The following is a 23,835-nucleotide window of genomic DNA, read 5'->3' on the forward strand; positions in this document are numbered from 1 at the left end:
ACAGCTATCCTGCTCTTAAACAGAAATTATTCCATGTAAGAAATTGAAAAATGAACCAATCAGCTGTCAGGATTATAAAGTATTTAAAGCAGTGATGCCTCTCTTGTTCCTCTCGCATCAAATGAATGCAGATCACAGAGAACGAGTATTAAAGGAAGGTAAAGAGCACATCAAACTGACACTCCATGTATTTTTGTCATTGCCTGCTCTCTTTTAAGTACATGTGCTTTAGAGTTAATTATAAATTCTGGAATAAAGTTGACAGGAAAGTGCCCTGTTATTCTGTTTGAAACATTCCTGTTTTTTGTTCTACAATACAGTAGGGACTACATCTAATGTCAAAAACCTTTTAATTGTAATAATTTTACAGTCTTATTTTTTAAAGACTTTCAAACAATTAGCTTTAAAGTTCAATCTTTCTAAACTCCTCCTGTCCAAGAGATTCCTCTGCTCTGATTGATGAGTCCGTTGCATTTGGGTGTTGATAGTGAATAGATGATATGTGCCTACTATAAATTCTTCTTTAATGTGGAAGCATTCTCTATGCTTGTTACACATTTATGTAAATCAATTATGAAAGTGAAACTAGAATCATTGACCACTTTGTTTAAAAGGGGTGGTCCACTACGATATAATATTTTATACTTCAGTCAATGTGTAAATATAAACATCATCTCTGAATGTAATACACTCAAAGTTCAGTGCAAATGGAGTTAAAGAGTTAGCTTAGCAAAGTCTTGAGTGAATAAAGTTTGGGGACAACAGAAAAATACATTCAGGTTAGTGAGATCAAAAACCCTTCAGGTAATGTGCATTTGCCATTCGCATACACCCCAGGCCAGAGGTGCTGTGACCAACCCATTAAATAGATCAATGGGTTAAGGAACAATTCTTTCTTGTTAGAAAAGTTTCTTTTAGTTTTTTTTTTTTTTTTACGGCAGTATTATTCTTCATGAACGGAAATATTTGAAATACCATAATGGGGAATATAAAGCATAAACCTATTTAAAAACTGAAAGTTTGTTCAACTAAGGCACATAATAAAAAATTGCAAATTGGCATATCAGTAGTTTTGGTCCATTTTTGAAATGCTTTTACATATGTTCAACTGTATGTATGCAAACTGTTGTTCCTGTTTAATTTGTGGAAACTATAAATCTTTGATAATTAGAAGGCACTAAAGAACAGCATTTATTATGGTGGCTTGAAAAGCCAACATACTGTTATCTCACTTAAACTTATTATGGTGGCTTGAAAAGCCAACATACTGTTATCTCACGTAAACTTATTATTAGGCTGGCTTGTGTAGCAAGCCAGACTACTGTTATCCTATTAAACTTATTATTAGGCTGGCTTGTGTAGCAAGCCAGACTACTGTTATCCTATTAAACTTATTATTATTTTTCTATATTATTCTTCTTCTGAGACTAAAAATTAAACTCTATCTCCTCTTAGGCCTTTCAAGCTATGACCATCAAACTCGGGTCAGACCTCCGAACTATTCTGACTCGAGTTGCTATATCCTTTCCGACTGATCCGACTTTCGGTTTCCCGAAAAACGTCCCGGGACCGTCGGAAAAATCCCATAGACGTAACATTGGATCAAACTTTGTGACCTCATAACTCCGCATCAGAATGTCACACAGACTTCTAACTGGGCTCATTTAACTCAGACTATCAAACTGCCAATGACTGATCACCTTTAAACTTTCTGGCCACGCCCTAGCAACCACTTTTGGACCCTAGAAACCGTCCCATAGACTTCCATTGCAAAAGACTCTCATTGACTTTACATTGGGTCAAACTTTGTGAGCTCGTAACTCTGCATCAGACTGTCCTACAGACTAATAATTGAGCTCATTTAACTCAGTCTAGCCAGCAGCCAATCACTGATGGCCTTTTAACTTTTTAGCCACACCCTAACAACCAGATACTGCACCCTAGCAACTGTCCCATAGACTGCCATTAAAGAGGTTCAGACTGATATTGTCATGCTGCAGTGTGATAGAGACATGGGGGTTGTTTTTAACTGTTCATACTGGCAAGAAGCTTTGATACATCATCAGTCTAAGCTGTCAATCAACTCCATAGCAACAAAACAGACTAACCTAGCAACGATATAACAGCAGCTATATCTCAGCATCAGAACATCGTAGAGAGGCGGGGGTTGGCTTGTTTGTCTCAAGCTCGCACACCATCTATCTATCTATCTATCTATCTATCTATCTATCTATCTATCTATCTATCTATCTATCTATCTATCTATCTATCTACATCTTTCTATCTATCTATCTACATCTATCTATCTATCTATCTATCTATCTATCTATCTATCTATCTATCTATCTATCTATCTATCTATCTACATCTATCTATCTATCTATCTATCTATCTATCTATCTATCTATCTATCTATCTATCTATCTATCTATCTATCTATCTATCTACCTCTATCTCTCTATCTATCTATCTATCTATCTATCTATCTATCTATCTATCTATCTATCTATCTATCTATCTATCTATCTATCTATCTATCTATCTATCTATCTGTCTACCTCTATCTATCTATCTATCTATCTATCTATCTATCTATCTATCTATCTATCTATCTATCTATCTATCTATCTATCTATCTATCTATCTATCTATCTATCTATCTATCTATCTATCTATCTATCTGTCTACCTCTATCTATCTATCTATCTATCTATCTACCTTTATCTATCTATCTATCTATCTATCTATCTATCTATCTATCTATCTATCTATCTATCTATCTATCTATCTATCTATCTATCTATCTATCTATCTATCTATCTATCTATCTATCTATCTATCTATCTATCATGCTAACAACATGCTAATTCATGCTAGAATCATGCTAGTTACATGCTAATTCATGCTGGAATCATGCCAGTCACATGCTAATTCATACTAGAATCATGCTAACAACATGCTAATTCATGCTAGAATCATGCTAGTCACATGCTAATTCATGCTAGAATCATGCTAACAACATGCTAATTCGTGCTACAATCATGCTAGTAACATGCTAATTTGTGTTAGAATCATGCTAACAACATGCTAATTCGTGCTAGAATCATGCTAGTAGCATGCTAATTCATTCTAGAATCATGCTAACAACATGCTAATTCATGCTAGAATCATGCTAGTAACATGCTAATTCATGCTAGAATCATGCTAGTAACATGCTAATTCATGCTAGAATCATGCTAACAACATGCTAATTCATGCTAGAATCATGCTAGTAACATGCTAATTCATGCTAGAATCATGCCAACAACATGCTAATTCATGCTAGAATCGTGCTAATTCATGCTAAAATCATGCTAGTAACATGCTAATTCATGTTAAAATCATGCTAGGTACATGCTAATTCATTCTAGAATCATGCTAGTAACATGCTAATTCATGCTAGAATCGTGCTAGTAACATGCTAATTCATACTAGAATCATGCTAGTAACATGCTAATTCATGCTAGAATCATGCTAGTAACATGCTAATTTATGCTAGAATCATGCTAACAACATGCTAAATCATGCTAGAATCATGCTAATAACATGCTAAATCATGCTAGAATCATGCTAACAACATGGTAATTCATGCTAGAATCATGCTAACAACATGCTAATTCATGCTAGAATCATGCTAACATTATGCTAATTCATGCTAGAATCATGCTAACATTATGCTAATTCATACTAGAATCATGCTAACAACATGCTAATTCATGCTAGAATCATGCTAGTCACATGCTAATTCATGCTAGAATCATGCTAACAACATGCTAATTCGTGCTACAATCATGCTAGTAACATGCTAATTTGTGTTAGAATCATGCTAACAACATGTTAATTCGTGCTAGAATCATGCTAGTAGCATGCTAATTCATTCTAGAATCATGCTAACAACATGCTAATTCATGCTAGAATCATGCTAGTAACATGCTAATTCATGCTAGAATCATGCTAGTAACATGCTAATTCATGCTAGAATCATGCTAACAACATGCTAATTCATGCAAGAATCATGCTAGTAACATGCTAATTCATGCTAGAATCATGCCAACAACATGCTAATTCATGCTAGAATCGTGCTAATTCATGCTAAAATCATGCTAGTAACATGCTAATTCATGTTAAAATCATGCTAGGTACATGCTAATTCATTCTAGAATCATGCTAGTAACATGCTAATTCATGCTAGAATCGTGCTAGTAACATGCTAATTCATACTAGAATCATGCTAGTAACATGCTAATTCATGCTAGAATCATGCTAGTAACATGCTAATTTATGCTAGAATCATGCTAACAACATGCTAAATCATGCTAGAATCATGCTAATAACATGCTAAATCATGCTAGAATCATGCTAACAACATGGTAATTCATGCTAGAATCATGCTAACAACATGCTAATTCATGCTAGAATCATGCTAACATTATGCTAATTCATGCTAGAATCATGCTAACAACATCTATCTATCTATCTATCTATCTATCTATCTATCTATCTATCTATCTATCTATCTATCTATCTATCTATCTATCTATCTATCTATCTATCTTTTCATACTTTTTAAAACTGTTTAAATAAACTACTACCGTCAGGCTTTCACAAGCCAGCCTCAAAGTTTGTTCTCAAACTTTAAGAATCTAGTTAGGCTGGCTTGTGTAGCAAGCCAGACTACTGTTATCCTATTAAACTTATTATTATTTTTATTATTAATATTATTATTCTTCTTCTGAGACTAAAAATTAAACTCTATCTCCACCTAGACCTTTCAAGCTATGACCATCAAACTCGGGTCAGACCTCCGAACTATTCTGACTCGAGTTGCTATATCCTTTCCGACTGATCCGACTTTCGGTTTCCCGAAAAACGTCCCGGGACCGTCGGAAAAATCCCATAGACGTAACATTGGGTCAAACTTTGTGACCTCATAACTCCGCATCAGAATGTCACACAGACTTCTAACTGGGCTCATTTAACTCAGACTATCAAACTGCCAATGACTGATCACCTTTAAACTTTCTGGCCACGCCCTAGCAACCACTTTTGGACCCTAGAAACCGTCCCATAGACTTCCATTGCAAAAGACTCTCATTGACTTTACATTGGATCAAACTTTGTGAGCTCATAACTCTGCATCAGACTGTCCTACAGACTAATGATTGAGCTCATTTAACTCAGTCTAGCCAGCAGCCAATCACTGATGGCCTTTTAACTTTCTAGCCACGCCCTAACAACCAGATATTGCACCCTAGCAACTGTCCCATAGACTGCCATTAAAGAGGTTCAGACTGATATTGTCATGCTGCATTATGATAGAGACATGGGGGTTGTTTTTAACTGTTCATACTGGCAAGAAGCTTTGATACATCATCAGTCTAAGCTGTCAATCAACTCCATAGCAACAAAACAGACTAACCTAGCAACGATATAACACTAGCTATATCTCAGCATCAAAACAACGTAGAGAAGCGGGGGTTGGCTTGTTTAACTCATGCTTACACCATCTATCTATCTATCTATCTATCTATCTATCTATCTATCTATCTATCTATCTATCTATCTATCTATCTATCTATCTATCTACCTCTATCTATCTATCTATCTATCTATCTTTCTATCTATCTACCTCTATCTATCTGTCTATCTATCTATCTATCTATCTATCTATTTATCTATCTATCTATCTATCTATCTACCTCTATCTATCTATCTATCTATCTATCTATGTCTATCTATCTATCTATCTATCTATCTATCTATCTATCTATCTATCTATCTATCTATCTATCTATCTATCTATCTATCTACCTCTATCTATCTGTCTATCTGTCTATGTATCTATCTATCTATCTATCTATCTATCTATCTATCTATCTATCTATCTATCTATCTATCTATCTATCTATCTATCTATCATCTATCCATCCATCTATCCATCATGTTAACAATTTGCTAATTCATGCTAGAAACATGCTAGTTACATGCTAATTCACACTAGAATCATGCTAGTCACATGCTAATTCATGCCAGAATCATGCTAGTCACATGCTAATTTATACTAGAATCATGCTAACAACATGCTAATTCATACTAGAATCATGCTAGTCACATGCTAATTCATGCTAGAATCATGCTAACAACATGCTAATTCATGCTAGAATCATGCTAGTAACATGCCAATTCATGCTAAAATCATGCTAACAACATGCTAATTCATGCTAGAATCATGCTAGTAACATGCTAATTCATGCTAGAATCATGCTAGTAACATGCTAATTTATAATAGAATCATGCTAGTAACATGCTAATTCATGCTAGAATCATGCTAACAACATGCTAATTCATGCTAGAATCGTGCTAGTAACATGCTAATTCATGCTAGAATCGTGCTAGTAACATGCTAATTCATGCTAGAAACATGCTAGTAACATGCTAAATCATGCTAGAATCATGCTAACAACATGCTAATTTATGCTAGAATCATGCTAGTAACATGCTAAATCATGCTAGAATCTTGCTAGTAACATGCTAATTCATGCTAGAATCATGCTAGTAAAATGCTAATTCATGCTAGAATCGTGCTAACAACATGCTAATTCATGCTAGAATCGTGCTAACAACATGCTAATTCATGCTAGAATCGTGCTAGTAACATGCTAATTCATGCTAGAATCGTGCTAACAACATGCTAATTCATGCTAGAATCATGCTAGTAACATGCTAATTCATGCTAGAATCGTGCTAGTAACATGCTAATTCATGCTAGAATCGTGCTAACAACATGCTAATTCATGCTAGAAACATGCTAATTCATGCTAGAATTATGCTAACAACATGCTAATTCATGCTAGAATCATGCTAGTAACATGCTAATTCATGCTAGAATTGTGCTAACAACATGCTAAATCATGCTAGAATCATGCTAACAACATGCTAACTCATGCTATAATCATGCTAGTAACATGCTAATTCATGCTAAAATCATGCTAACAACATGCTAATTCATGCTAAAATCATGGTAGTAACATGTTAATTCATGCTAGAATCATGCTAATAACATGCTATTTCACACTAGAATCATGCTAATAACATGCTAATCTATCTATCTATCTATCTATCTATCTATCTATCTATCTATCTATCTATCTATCTATCTATCTTTTCTTACTTTTTAAAACTGTTTAAACTAAATAAACTATTACCGTCAGGCTTTCACAAGCCAGCCTCAAAGTTTGTTCTCAAACTTTAAGAATCTAGTTATATTTATTATTCTTCTTCTGAGACTAAAAATTAAACTCTATCTCGTCCTAGGCCTTTCAAGCTATGACCATCAATCTCGGGTCAGACCTCCGAACTATTCTGACTCGAGTTGCTATATCCTTTCCGACTGATCCGACTTTCGGTTTCCCGAAAAACGTCCCGGGACCGTCGGAAAAATCCCATAGACGTAACATTGGATCAAACTTTGTGACCTCATAACTCCGCATCAGAATGTAACACAGACTTCTAACTGGGCTCATTTAACTCAGACTATCAAACTGCCAATGACTGATCACCTTTAAACTTTCTGGCCACGCCCTAGCAACCACTTTTGGACCCTAGAAACCGTCCCATAGACTTCCATTGCAAAAGACTCTCATTGACTTTACATTGGATCAAACTTTGTGAGCTCATAACTCTGCATCAGACTGTCCTACAGACTAATGATTGAGCTCATTTAACTCAGTCTAGCCAGCAGCCAATCACCGATGGCCTTTTAACTTTTTAGCCACACCCTAACAACCAGATACTGCACCCTAGCAACTGTCCCATAGACTGCCATTAAAGAGGTTCAGATTGATATTGTCATGCTGCAGTGTGATAGAGACATGGGGGTTGTTTTTAACTGTTCATACGGGCAAGAAGCTTTGATACATCATCAGTCTAAGCTGTCAATCAACTCCATAGCAACAAAACAGACTAACCTAGCAACGATATAACAGCAGCTATATCTCAGCATCAGAACATCGTAGAGAGGCGGGGGTTGGCTTGTTTGACTCATGCTCGCACTCTATCTATCTATCTATCTATCTATCTATCTATCTATCTATCTATCTATCTATCTATCTATCTATCTATCTATCTATCTATCTATCTATCTATCTATCTATCTAACTTTATCTATCTACCTCTACCTATCTATCTATCTATCTATCTATCTATCTATCTATCTATCTATCTGTCTGTCTGTCTGTCTGTCTGTCTGTCTGTCTGTCTGTCTGTCTGTCTGTCTGTCTGTCTCTATCTATCTATCTATCTATCTATCTATCTATCTATCTATCTATCTATCTATCTATCTATCTATCTATCTGTCTACCCTATCTATCTACCTCTATCTATCTATCTATCTATCTATCTATCTATCTATCTATCTATCTATCTATCTATCTATCTATCTATCTATCTATCTATCTATCTATCTATCTATCTATCTATCTATCTATCTATCTATCTATCTATCATGCTAACAACATGCTAATTCATGCTAGAATCATGCTAACAACATGCTAATTCATGCTAGAATCATGCTAGTCACATGCTAATTCATGCTAGAATCATGCTAGTCACATGCTAATTCATGCTAGAATCATGCTAACAACATGCTAATTCATGCTAGAATCATGCTAATTTATGCTAAAATCATGCTAGTAATATGCTAATCCATGCTAGAATCATGCTAACAACATGCTAATTCATGCTAGATTCATGCAAGTAACATGCTAATTCATGCTAGAATCATGCTAGTATCATGCTAATTCATGCTAGCATCGTGCTAACAACATGCTAATTCATGCTAGAATCATGCTAGTAACATGCTAATTCATGCTAGAATCATGCTAACAACATGCTAATTCATGCTAGAATCATGCTAGTAACATGCTAATTCATGCTAGAATCATGCTAACAACATGCTAATTCATGCTAGAATCATGCTAGTAACATGCTAATTCATGCTAGAATCATGCTAACAACATGCTAATTCATGCTAGAATCATGCTAACAACATGCTAATTCATGCTAGAATCATGCTAGTAACATGCTAATTCATGCTAGAATCATGCTAACAACATGCTAATTCATGCTAGAATCATGCTAGTAACATGCTAATTCATGCTAGAATCATGCTAACAACATGCTAATTCATGCTAGAATCATGCTAACAACATGCTAATTCATGCTAGAATCATGCTTACAACATGCTAATTCATGCTAGAATCATGCTAGTGAAATGCTAATTCATGCTAGAATCATGCTAACAACATGCTAATTCATGCTAGAATCATGCTAGTAACGTGCTAATTCATGCTGGAATCATGCTAGTACCGTGCTAATTCATGTTAGAATCATGCTAACAACATGCTAATTCATGCTAGAATCATGCTAGTAACATGCTAATTCATGCTAGAAGCATGCTAACAACATGCTAATTTATGCTAGAATCATGCTAGTAGCATGCTAATTCATGCTAGAATCTTGCTAGTAACATGCTAAATCATGCTAGAATCATGCTAACAACATGCTAATTCATGCTAGAATTGTGCTAATTCATGCTAAAATCATGCTAGTAACATGCTAATTCATGCTAGAATCATGCTAGTAACATGCTAATTCATGCTAGAATCGTGCTAAGAACATGCTAATTCATGTTAAAATCATGCTAACAACATGCTAATTAATGCTAAAATCATGCTAGTAACATGCTAATTCATGCTAAAATCATGCTAACAACATGCTAATTCATGCTAAAATCATGCTAGTAACATGCTAATTCATGCTAGAATCATGCTAACAACATGCTATTTCACGTTAAAATCATGGTAATAACATGCTAATCTATCTATCTATCTATCTATCTATCTATCTATCTATCTATCTATCTATCTATCTATCTATCTATCTATCTTTTCATACTTTTTAAAACTGTTTAAACTAAATAAACTATTACCGTCAGGCTTTCACAAGCCAGCCTCAAAGTTTGTTCTCAAACTTTAAGAATCTAGTTATTCTTCTTCTTCTTATTCTTCTGAGACTAATTTCTAAGTGTATCTCCTCCTAAACTTTTCAAGCTTCATACTTCAAACTTTCGTCAAACCTTCAAACTGGTCTGACTCGGGTTGCTATATCCTTTCCGACTGATCCGACTTTCGGTTTTCCGAAAAACGACCCGGAAAATTCCCAAAATTCCCATTGACTTAACATTGGGTCAAACTTTGTGACCTCATAACTCTGCATCAGACGTTCCTACAGACTTCTAACTGGGCTCATTTAACTCAGTCTAGCCAGCAGCCAATAACTGATGACCTTTTAACTTACTAGCCACTCCCTAGCAACCACTTTAGGCACCCTGGCAACTGTCCCATAGACTTCCATTGTAAAAGACTGCCATTGACTTAACATTGAGTCAACCTTTGTGAGCTCATAACTCTGCATCAGTCTGTCCTACAGACTAGAGTCAGGCCTCATTCAACTCAGTAGCCAATCACTGATGACCTTTAGACTTACTAGCCACTCCCTAGCAACCACTTATGGCACCCTAGCAACTGTCCCGTAGACTTCCATTGTAAAAGACTCTCATTGACTTAACATGGGATCAAACTTTGTGAGCTCATAACTCTGCATCAGACTGTCATACAGACTAATGGCTGAGCTCATTTAACTCAGACTACCAAACTGCCAATAACTGATTAGCTTTTAACTTTCTAGCCACACCCCTAACTACCACATACTGCACCCTAGCAACTGTCCCGTAGACTTCCATTACAAAAGACTCTCATTGACTTAACATGGGATCAAACTTTGTGAGCTCATAACTCTGCATCAGACTGTCATACAGACTAATGGCTGAGCTCATTTAACTCAGACTACCAAACTGCCAATAACTGATGAGCTTTTAACTTTCTAGCCACACCCCTAACTACCACATACTGCACCCTAGCAACTGTCCCGTAGACTTCCATTAAAATAGGCCAAGATGCATATCTTTGCAAAGCAGTGTCATAGAGACATCGGGGTTGGTTCTTTGACTAAGACAACCAACCACATTCAAGTTCACTCTGTAACCTCGCCCATAGCAACAAAACAGAATACCCTAGCAACCATTCATCAACAGCTATATCTCAGCATCAGAACATCGTAGAGACTTGGAGATTGGCTCGTTTGACTCATGCTAGCAAACGGAACTTCCTATATGCTACACATGCTAGCAGTGACTAGCTACATGCTAATATTGACTAGCCAAGTACTGTAACTTGCTAGAAATGCTTACTAAGTATAAATGTTTTATCAAGCATGTATGTGAGGCTTGCCTAGTAACCAACCAGGGTACCCTAGCAACTGCCTAGCAACCACCCAAATTACCCTAGCAACCGCCTAGCAACCACCTAGCAACGGCCTAGTAATGCCTTAGTAAGGGCCTAGCGACCACTCAGGACACCCTAGCAACCGCCTAGCAACGCCTTAGCAACCACTCAGAATACCTTAGCAACTACCTAGCAACACCTTAGCAACCACCTAGCAACCACTCAGAACACTCTAGCAACTGCCTAGTAACGCCTTAGCAACTACCTAGCAACCACTCAGGACAACCTAGCAACCGCCTAGCAACACCTTAGCAACCACCTAGCAACCACTCAGGACACCCTAGCAACCACCTAGCAACACCTTAGCAACCAATCAGAATACCCTAGCAACCATCTAGCAACCACTTAGGACACCTTAGCAACCACCTAGCAACACCTTAGCAACCACCTAGCAACCACTCAGAACACCCTAGCAACCGCCTAGCAACACCTTAGCAACCACCTAGCAACCACTTACTACACCCTAGCAACCGCCTAGCAACACCTTAGCAACCACTTAGGACACCTTAGCAACCACCTAGCAACCACTCAGAACACCCTAGCAACCGCCTAGCAACACCTTAGCAACCACCTAGCAACCACTCAGGACACCCTAGCAACCACCTAGCAACACCTTAGCAACTGCCTAGCAACCACTCAGGACACCCTAGCAACCACCTAGCAACGCCTTAGCAACCACTCAGAATACCCTAGCAACCACCTAGCAACCACTTAGGACACCTTAGCAACCACCTAGCAACACCTTAGCAACCACTCAGAACACCATAGCAACCGCCTAGCAACACCTTAGCAACCACCTAGCAACCACTCAGAATACCCTAGCGACCACCTTGCAACACCTTAGTAACCACTTAGCAACTAGTCAGAACACCTTAGCAACTGCCTAGCACCACCTTAGCAACCACCTAGCAACCATTCAAAACACCCTAGCAACCGTCTAGCAACACCTTAGCAACCACCTAGCAACTAGTCAGACCACCTTAGCAACTGCCTTGCACCACCTTAGCAACCACCTAGCAACCACTTAAAACACCCTAGCAACCGCCTAGTAAAATGCTAATTCATGCTAGAATCATGCTAACAACATGCTAATTCATGCTAGAATCATGCTTGTAACATGCTAATTTATGCTAGAATTATGCTAACAACATGCTAATTCATGCTAGAATCATGCTAGTAACATGCTAATTCATGCTAGAATTATCCTAGTAGCATGCTAATTCATGCTACAATCATGCTAGTAACATGCTAATTCATGCTAGAATCACGCTAACAACATGCTAATTCATGCTAGAATCATGCTAGTAACGTGCTAATTCATGCTAGAATCATGCTAACAACATGCTAATTCATGTAAGAATCATGCTACTAACATGCTAATTCATGCTAGTAATATGTTAATTCAAGCTAAAATCATACTAACATTCTATTTACACTTTAAAACCACTTCAAACTTTCAGATTCGGCTTTTCAAGCCACCATAAAGTTTGTCCTCAAACTTTAATATCTAGTTAGGCTGGCTTGTCAAAGCCAGACTACTGTTATCCTTTCTAAACTTATTATTATTATTCTTCTTCTGACTCTAAAAATCAAAATCTATCTCCTCCTTGAACTTTCGAACTATTACCACCAAACTCACACCAGACCTCCAAACTATTCTGACTCGGTATGCTATATCTCCTCAGACTGATTGGACTTTCGGTTTTCCGAAAAACGTCCCGGGACTGTCGGAAAAATCCCATAGACTTAACATTGGACCAAACTTTGTGACCTCGTAACTCTGCGTCAGACTGTCGCACAGAACTCTAACTGGGCTTATTTAACTCAGACTATCAAACTGCCAATGACTGATCACTTTTAAACTTTCTAACCACGCCCTAGCAACCACTTTTGGACCCTAGAAACTGTCCCATAGACTTCCATTCAAAAGACTCTCATTGACTTAACATGGGATCAAACTTTGTGAGCTCATAACTCTGGATCAGACTGTCCTACAGACTAATGGCTGAGCTCATTTAACTACGACTACCAAACTGCCAATAACTGATGAGCTTTTAACTTTCTAGCCACACCCCTAACTACCACATACTGCACCCTAGCAACTGTCCCGTAGACTTCCATTACAAAAGACTCTCATTGACTTTACATGGGATCAAACTTTGTGAGCTCATAACTCTGCATCAGACTGTCATACAGACTAATGGCTGAGCTCATTTAACTCAGACTACCAAACTGCCAATAACTGATGAGCTTTTAACTTTCTAGCCACACCCCTAACTACCACATACTGCACCCTAGCAACTGTCCCGTAGACTTCCATTACAAAAGACTCTCATTGACTTCCATGGGATCAAACTTTGTGAGCTCATAACTCTGCATCAGACTGTTATAGAGACTAATGGCTAAGCTCATTTAACTCAGTCTAGCCAGCAGCCAATCACTGATGGCCTTTTAACTTTCTAGCCACACCCCTAACTACCACATACTGCACCCTAGCAACTGTCCTATAGACTGTAATTAGCTGTGCTTTCAAATGCTTATAAGTCTAACATGCTAATGACATGCCAATCATGCTAGCAACATGCTACTCATATGCTAATCATGCTAATAACATGCTAACTCATACTGGAAACATGCTAATGACATGCTAATTTGTACAAGAATCATGCTAGTAACATGCTAATTCATACTAGACTCATGTTAATAACTGGCCTACATGCATATCTTTGCTTAGCAGTGTCCTATTGACTTGGGGGATGGCTCATCTGACTCAGACAACCAATGAGCATCTCAATATGATAATGAAGCTCACAAGCCACGCCCCCAAATTGATTCCATAGACTTCCATTAAAATAGGCCAAGATGCATATCTTTGCATAGCAGTGTCATAGAGACATGGGGGTTGGTTCATTTGACTTAGACAGCAAACCACAATCAAGTGCACTCTGTAACCTCGCCCATAGCAACAAAACAGAGTACCCTAGCAACCATTCATCAACAGCTATATCTCAGCATCAGAACATCGTAGAGACTTGGAGATTGGCTCGTTTGACTCATGCTAGCAAACGGAACTTCCTAAATGCTACACATGCTAGCAGTGATTAGCTACATGCTAATATTGACTAGCCAAGTACTGTAACTTGCTAGAAATGCTTACTAAGTATAAATGTTTTATCAGGCATGTATGTGAGGCTTGCCTAGTAACCAACCAGGGTACCCTAGCAACTGCCTAGCAACCATCCAAATTACCCTAGCAATCGCCTAGCAACCACCTAGCAACGGCCTAGTAATGCCTTAATAAGGGCCTAGTGACCACTCAGGACACCCTAGCAACCACCTAGCAAACGCCTTAGCAACCACTCAGAATACCTTAGCAACCACCTAGCAACACCTTAGCAACCACCAAGCAACCACTTGGGACACCTTAGCAACCGCCTAGCAACACCTTAGCAACCACCTAGCAACCAGTCAGAACACCCTAGCAACCGCCTAGCAACGCCTTAGCAACCACCAAGCAACCACTCAGGACACCCTAGCAACCACCTAGCAACACCTTAGCAACCACCTAGCAACCACTCAGGACACCCTAGCAACCACCTAGCAACGCCTTAGCAACCACTCAGAATACCCTAGCAACACCTTAGCAACCGCTTAGCAACCACTTAGGACTCCTTAGCAACCACCTAGCAACACCTTAGCAACCACCTAGCAACCACTCAGAACACCCTAGCAACCACCTAGCAACACCTTAGCAACCACTCAGAACACCCTAGCAACCACCTAGCAACATCTTAGCAACCACTCAGAACACCCTAGCAACCGCCTAGCAATGCCTTAGCAACCACCTAGCAACCACTCAGAACACCATAGCAACCACCTAGCAACAGCCTAGCAACCGCCTAGCAACATCTTAGCAACCACCTAGCAACCACTCAGGACACCCTAGCAACTGCCTAGCAACGACTTAGCAACCACTCAGAATACCCTAGCAACCACCTAAGCATGCTATGTGACATGCTAATTCATACTAGAATCATGCTAGTAACATGCTAATTCATACTAGAATCATGCTAATAACATGCTAATTCATACTAGAATCATGCTAGTAACATGCTAATGCATGCCAGAATCATGCTAATAACATGCTAATTCACGCTAGAATCATGCTAGTAACATGCTAATTCATACTATAATCATGCTAATAACATGCTAATTCATGCTAGAATCATGCGAGTAACATGCTAATTCATGCTAGAATCATTCTAGTAACATGCTAATTCATACTAGAATCATGCTAATTCATGCTAAAATCATGCTAATAACCTGCTAATTCATACTAGAATCATGCTAGCAGTATGTTAATTCATACTAGAATCATGCTAGTGACATGCTAATTTATTCTAGAATCATGCTAGTAACATGCTAATTCATGCTAGAAGCATGCTAATAACATGCTAATTTATACTAGAATCATGCTAATAAAATGCTAATTTATACTACACTCATGCTAATAACATGCTAATCCATGCTAAAATCATGCTAATGCATGCTAGAATCATGCTAATAACATGCTACTTATACTTTTTCAAACTTTGAAAAAACTTTTTCAAACATGCTAATTTATACTAGAATCATGCTAATAAAATGCTAATTTGTACTACACTCATGCTAATAACATGCTAATCCATGCTAATCCATGCTAGAAACATGCTAATGCATGCTAGAATCATGCTAATAACATGCTACTTATACTTTTTCAAACTGTTTTTAAACTAAACAAACTATTACCAACAGGCTTTGTCAAGCCAGCCTCAAAGTTTGTCTCGACGAACTTTACTGTCTAGTTATGGTGGCTTGAAAAGCCAACATACTGTTATCTCACTTAAACTTATTATTATTCTTCTTCTTCTTTCTTCTGAGACTAATTTTAAAGTCTATCTCCTCCTAACCCTTTCAAGCTTCATACCTCAAACTTTCGTCAAACCTTCAAACTGGTCTGACTCGGGTTGCTATATCTTTTCCGACTGATCCGACTTTCGGTTTTCCGAAAAACGACCCGGAAAATTCCCAAAATTCCCATTGACTTAACATTGGGTCAAACTTTGTGACCTCATAACTCTGCATCAGACTGTCCTACAGACTTCTAACTGGGCTCATTTAACTCAGTCTAGCCAGCAGCCAATAACTGATGACCTTTAAACTTACTAGCCACTCCCTAGCAACCACTTTTGGCACCCTAGCAACTGTCCCATAGACTTCCATTGTAAAAGACTGCCATTGACTTAACATTGAGTCAACCTTTGTGAGCTCATAACTCTGCATCAGACTGTCCTACAGACTAGAGTCAGGCCCCATTCAACTCAGTCTAGTCAGCAGCCAATCACTGATGACCTTTAGACTTACTAGCCACTCCCTAGCAACCACTTATGGCACCCTAGCAACTGTCCCGTAGACTTCCATTCAAAAGACTCTCATTGACTTAACATGGGATCAAACTTTGTGAGCTCATAACTCTGCATCAGACTGTCATAGAGACTAATGGCTGAGCTCATTTAACTCAGTCTAGCCAGCAGCCAATCACTGATGGCCTTTTAACTTTCTAGCCACACCCCTAACTACCACATACTGCACCCTAGCAACTGTCCTATAGAATGTAATTAGCTGTGCTATCAAATGCTTATAATTCTAACATGCTAATGACATGCCAATCATGCTAGCAACATGCTACTCATATGCTAATCATGCTAATGACATGCTAACTCATACTGGAAACATGCTAATGACATGCTAATTTGTACTAGAATCATGCTAGTAACATGCTAATTCATACTAGACTCATGTTAATAACTGGCCTACATGCATATCTTTGCATAGCAGTGTCCTAATGACTTGGGGGATGGCTCATCTGACTCAGACAACCAATGAGCATCTCAATATGATAATAAAGCTCACAAGCCACGCCCCCAAATTGATTCCATAGACTTCCATTAAAATAGGCCAAGATGCATATCTTTGCATAGCAGTGTCATAGAGACATGGGGCTTGGTTCATTTGACTAAGACAACCAACCACATTCAAGTTCACTTTGTAACCTCGCCCATAGCAACAAAACAGAGTACCCTAGCAACCATTCATCAACAGCTATATCTCAGCATCAGAACATCGTAGAGACTTGGAGATTGGCTCGTTTGACTCATGCTAGCAAACGGAACTTCATATATGCTACACATGCTAGCAGTGACTAGCTACATGCTAATATTGACTAGCCAAGTACTGTAACTTGCTAGAAATGCTTACTAAGTATAAACGTTTTGTCAAGCATGTATGTGAGGCTTGCCTAGTAACCAACCAGGGTACCCTAGCAACTGCCTAGCAACCACCCAAATTACCCTAGCAACCGCCTAGCAACCACCTAGCAACGGCCTAGTAATGCCTTAGTAAGGGCCTAGCGACCACTCACGACACCCTAGCAACCGCCTAGCAACGCCTTAGCAACCACTCAGAATACCTTAGCAACCACCTAGCAACACCTTAGCAACCACCTAGCAACCACTTGGGACACCTTAGCAACCGCCTAGCAACACCTTAGCAACCACCTAGCAACCACTCACAACACCCTAGCAACTGCCTAGCAACGCCTTAGCAACCACCTAGCAACCACTCAGCACACCCTAGCAACCACCTAGCAACACCTTAGCAACCACCTAGCAACCACTCAGGACACCCTAGCAACCACCTAGCAACGCCTTAGCAACCACTCAGAACACCCTAGCAACCATCTAGCAACCACTTAGGACACCTTAGCAACCACCTAGCAACACCTTAGCAACCACCTAGCAACCAGTTAGGACACCCTAGCAACCGCCTAGCAACACCTTAGCAACCACCTAGCAACACCTTAGCAACCACCTAGCAACCCCTTAGGACACCTTAGCAACCACCTAGCAACACCTTAGCAACCACCTAGCAACCACTCAGAACACCCTAGCAACCGCCTAGCAACACCTTAGCAACCACCTAGCAACCTCTCAGGACACCCTAGCAACTGCCTAGCAACACCTTAGCAACCACCTAGCAACCACTCAGGACACCCTAGCAACCACCTAGCAACGCCTTAGCAACCACCTAGCAAACCTTAGCAACCACCTAGCAACACCTTAGCAACCACTCGGAACACCCTAGCAACCGCCTAGCAACACATTAGCAACCACCTAGCAACCACTCAGAATACCCTAGCGACCACCTTGCAACACCTTAGTAACCACTTAGCAACTAGTCAGAACACCTTAGCAACTGCCTAGCACCACCTTAGCAACCACCTAGCAACCACTCAAAACACCCTAGCAACCGTCTAGCAACACCTTAGCAACCACCTAGCAACTAGTCAGACCACCTTAGCAACTGCCTTGCACCACCTTAGCAACCACCTAGCAACCACTTAAAACACCCTAGCAACCGCCTAGTAAAATGCTAATTCATGCTAGAATCATGCTAACAACATGGTAATTCATGCTAGAATCATGCTAGTAACATGCTAATTTATGCTAGAATTATGTTAACAACATGCTAATTCATGCTAGAATCATGCTAGTAACATGCTAATTCATGCTAGAATCATGCTAACAACATGCTAATTCATGTAAGAATCATGCTACTAACATGCTAATTCATGCTAGAATTATCCTAGTAGCATGCTAATTCATGCTAGAATCATGCTAGTAACATGCTAATTCATGCTAGAATCACGCTAACAACATACTAATTCATGCTAGAATCATGCTAGTAACATGCTAATTCATGCTAGAATCATGCTAACAACATCCTAATTCATGTAAGAATCATGCTACCAACATGCTAATTCATGCTAGTAATATGTTAACTCAAGCTAAAATCATACTAACATTCTATTTACACTTTAAAACCACTTCAAACTTTGAGATTCGGCTTTTCAAGCCACCATAAAGTTTGTCCTCAAACTTTAATATCTAGTTATTATTCTTCTTCTTCTTTCTTCTGAGACTAATTTTAAAGTCTATCTCCTCCTAACCCTTTCAAGCTTCATACCTCAAACTTTCGTCAAACCTTCAAACTGGTCTGACTCGGGTTGCTATATCTTTTCCGACTGATCCGACTTTCGGTTTTCCGAAAAACGACCCGGAAAATTCCCAAAATTCCCATTGACTTAACATTGGGTCAAAGTTTGTGACCTCATAACTCTGCATCAGACTGTCCTACAGACTTCTAACTGGGCTCATTTAACTCAGTCTAGCCAGCAGCCAATAACTGATGACCTTTAAACTTACTAGCCACTCCCTAGCAACCACTTTTGGCACCCTAGCAACTGTCCCATAGACTTCCATTGTAAAAGACTGCCATTGACTTAACATTGAGTCAACCTTTGTGAGCTCATAACTCTGCATCAGACTGTCTTACAGACTAGAGTCAGGCCCCATTCAACTCAGTCTAGTCAGCAGCCAATCACTGATGACCTTTAGACTTACTAGCCACTCCCTAGCAACCACTTATGGCACCCTAGCAACTGTCCCGTAGACTTCCATTCAAAAGACTCTCATTGACTTAACATGGGATCAAACTTTGTGAGCTCATAACTCTGCATCAGACTGTCATACAGACTAATGGCTGAGCTCATTTAACTCAGTCTAGCCAGCAGCCAATCACTGATGGCCTTTTAACTTTCTAGCCACACCCCTAACTACCACATACTGCACCCTAGCAACTGTCCTATAGAATGTAATTAGCTGTGCTATCAAATGCTTATAATTCTAACATGCTAATGACATGCCAATCATGCTAGCAACATGCTACTCATATGCTAATCATGCTAATGACATGCTAACTCATACTGGAAACATGCTAATGACATGCTAATTTGTACTAGAATCATGCTAGTAACATGCTAATTCATACTAGACTCATGTTAATAACTGGCCTACATGCATATCTTTGCATAGCAGTGTCCTAATGACTTGGGGGATGGCTCATCTGACTCAGACAACCAATGAGCATCTCAATATGATAATAAAGCTCACAAGCCACGCCCCCAAATTGATTCCATAGACTTCCATTAAAATAGGCCAAGATGCATATCTTTGCATAGCAGTGTCATAGAGACATGGGGCTTGGTTCATTTGACTAAGACAACCAACCACATTCAAGTTCACTCTGTAACCTCGCCCATAGCAACAAAACAGAGTACCCTAGCAACCATTCATCAACAGCTATATCTCAGCATCAGAACATCGTAGAGACTTGGAGATTGGCTCGTTTGACTCATGCTAGCAAACGGAACTTCATATATGCTACACATGCTAGCAGTGACTAGCTACATGCTAATATTGACTAGCCAAGTACTGTAACTTGCTAGAAATGCTTACTAAGTATAAATGTTTTGTCAAGCATGTATGTGAGGCTTGCCTAGTAACCAACCAGGGTACCCTAGCAACTGCCTAGCAACCACCCAAATTACCCTAGCAACCGCCCAGCAACGCCTTAGCAACCACTCAGAATACCTTAGCAACCACCTAGCAACACCTTAGCAACCACCTAGCAACCACTTGGGACACCTTAGCAACAGCCTAGCAACACCTTAGCAACCACCTAGCAACCACTCACAACACCCTAGCAACTGCCTAGCAACGCCTTAGCAACCACCTAGCAACCACTCAGCACACCCTAGCAACCACCTAGCAACACCTTAGCAACCACCTAGCAACCACTCAGGACACCCTAGCAACCACCTAGCAACGCCTTAGCAACCACTCAGAACACCCTAGCAACCATCTAGCAACCACTTAGGACACCTTAGCAACCACCTAGCAACACCTTAGCAACCACCTAGCAACCAGTTAGGACACCCTAGCAACCGCCTAGCAACACCTTAGCAACCACCTAGCAACACCTTAGCAACCACCTAGCAACCCCTTAGGACACCTTAGCAACCACCTAGCAACACCTTAGCAACCACCTAGCAACCACTCAGAACACCCTAGCAACCGCCTAGCAACACCTTAGCAACCACCTAGCAACCTCTCAGGACACCCTAGCAACCGCCTAGCAACACCTTAGCAACCACCTAGCAACCACTCAGGACACCCTAGCAACCACCTAGCAACGCCTTAGCAACCACCTAGCAAACCTTAGCAACCACCTAGCAACACCTTAGCAACCACTCGGAACACCCTAGCAACCGCCTAGCAACACATTAGCAACCACCTAGCAACCACTCAGAATACCCTAGCGACCACCTTGCAACACCTTAGTAACCACTTAGCAACTAGTCAGAACACCTTAGCAACTGCCTAGCACCACCTTAGCAACCACCTAGCAACCACTCAAAACACCCTAGCAACCGTCTAGCAACACCTTAGCAACCACCTAGCAACTAGTCAGACCACCTTAGCAACTGCCTTGCACCACCTTAGCAACCACCTAGCAACCACTTAAAACACCCTAGCAACCGCCTAGTAAAATGCTAATTCATACTAGAATCATGCTAACAACATGGTAATTCATGCTAGAATCATGCTAGTAACATGCTAATTTATGCTAGAATTATGTTAACAACATGCTAATTCATGCTAGAATCATGCTAGTAACATGCTAATTCATGCTAGAATCATGCTAACAACATGCTAATTCATGTAAGAATCATGCTACTAACATGCTAATTCATGCTAGAATTATCCTAGTAGCATGCTAATTCATGCTAGAATCATGCTAGTAACATGCTAATTCATGCTAGAATCACGCTAACAACATCCTAATTCATGCTAGAATCATGCTAGTAACATGCTAATTCATGCTAGAATCATGCTAACAACATGGTAATTCATGCTAGAATCATGCTAGTAACATGCTAATTTATGCTAGAATTATGTTAACAACATGCTAATTCATGCTAGAATCATGCTAGTAACATGCTAATTCATGCTAGAATCATGCTAACAACATGCTAATTCATGTAAGAATCATGCTACTAACATGCTAATTCATGCTAGAATTATCCTAGTAGCATGCTAATTCATGCTAGAATCATGCTAGTAACATGCTAATTCATGCTAGAATCACGCTAACAACATCCTAATTCATGCTAGAATCATGCTAGTAACATGCTAATTCATGCTAGAATCATGCTAACAACATCCTAATTCATGTAAGAATCATGCTACCAACATGCTAATTCATGCTAGTAATATGTTAACTCAAGCTAAAATCATACTAACATTCTATTTACACTTTAAAACCACTTCAAACTTTGAGATTCGGCTTTTCAAGCCACCATAAAGTTTGTCCTCAAACTTTAATATCTAGTTTGTACTGAAATCCTTTGCAACACCATAAAAGTCTTTACTGTCACGTTTCTTCGATTTCATCTGCCCTTGCTCTTATGCCAGTGCAGTGTAATGGTTAAGAAGATGGGCTGCTAACCAAGAAATCCCATATTCCATCCTGCCTTATCAGCATTTTGACCTTGTAGTGAGCAGTATAGCTTCAGGGGTGCTGTCCCAGCAATTAATGTACTGTAAGTCACTCTGATTAAAAAGCAGCTGCTAAATGGCACGTAACTACAAATGACATTTTCAGAGACTCATAAACTCACTCTGTCCTTCCACCGCAAGCTGTAGATCATCAGGCATAAGCAGCAATCACAAAGACTGTTAATGCAACATATTATTTTTGATTACACACAAGGTGTCATTCTGACCAGTTTTGCCAGTTTTTTTTTAAGGGGGTAAGAAGGTTAGCATTCTGGCACAGGACGTCCACCCCAGATTGACAAGTTACTTTATCGTGGAGACCGTGTGGGACTGTCTCATCAGTCATCGAAATGTTTGACTTCTACCTGACAGGGGTCGAGGAGGACTGATGTAGAATTTGTGTCACCTCTGCGTGTGAGTGAGTGTGTGTGTGTTTGTGTGTTTGTGTGTGTGTGTGTGTGTGTGTGTATTTGACTGCCACTGAGGGCCCATCTCACAGTCTGTGCATCTGACAGGGTTGTTCAGGTTCACTTGAATTACACAAGTCCTCTTGATTTTTGATTCATCTGAGAGCACTCCGAGGGTGGAGAACAAACATACTTTGCTGGTTTGGAGAGAGTTCACATTTCTCTCTCTCTCTCTCTCTCTCTTTCTCTCTCTCTCTCTCTCTCTCTCATTTGTATGCATTTAAAGGAAAAGTTAGTACACAAATGTAAATTGTCAACATATTCTTAGATTTTTCTAATGCATAAATTAATTAAAGTGATTAAAACTGTTGTCACTTGGAACTCTTAAGCTGTTTTCACTTGATTATTATTATTTTTTTTAATTATTATTATTTTTAATTAAAACAATGGGTGTATTCACTTTTTAGAGTTAAGTCTCTTTAAAAGCAA

At 39.3% G+C, this 23,835-nt stretch overlaps 1 protein-coding gene across 2 annotated transcripts in view; it reads left to right on the forward strand.

Annotated features, from left to right (window-relative positions):
• The window catches only part of tafa1b (TAFA chemokine like family member 1b), a 465,222-nt gene that overhangs the window by 37,657 nt on the left and 403,730 nt on the right, over positions 1 to 23,835 (forward strand). The gene's annotated exons all lie outside the window — the stretch shown is intronic.

Source organism: Danio rerio, chromosome 11 (assembly GCF_052040795.2).
Source record: "Danio rerio strain M-AB ecotype USA chromosome 11, GRCz13ab, whole genome shotgun sequence".
NCBI lineage: Eukaryota > Metazoa > Chordata > Actinopteri > Cypriniformes > Danionidae > Danio > Danio rerio.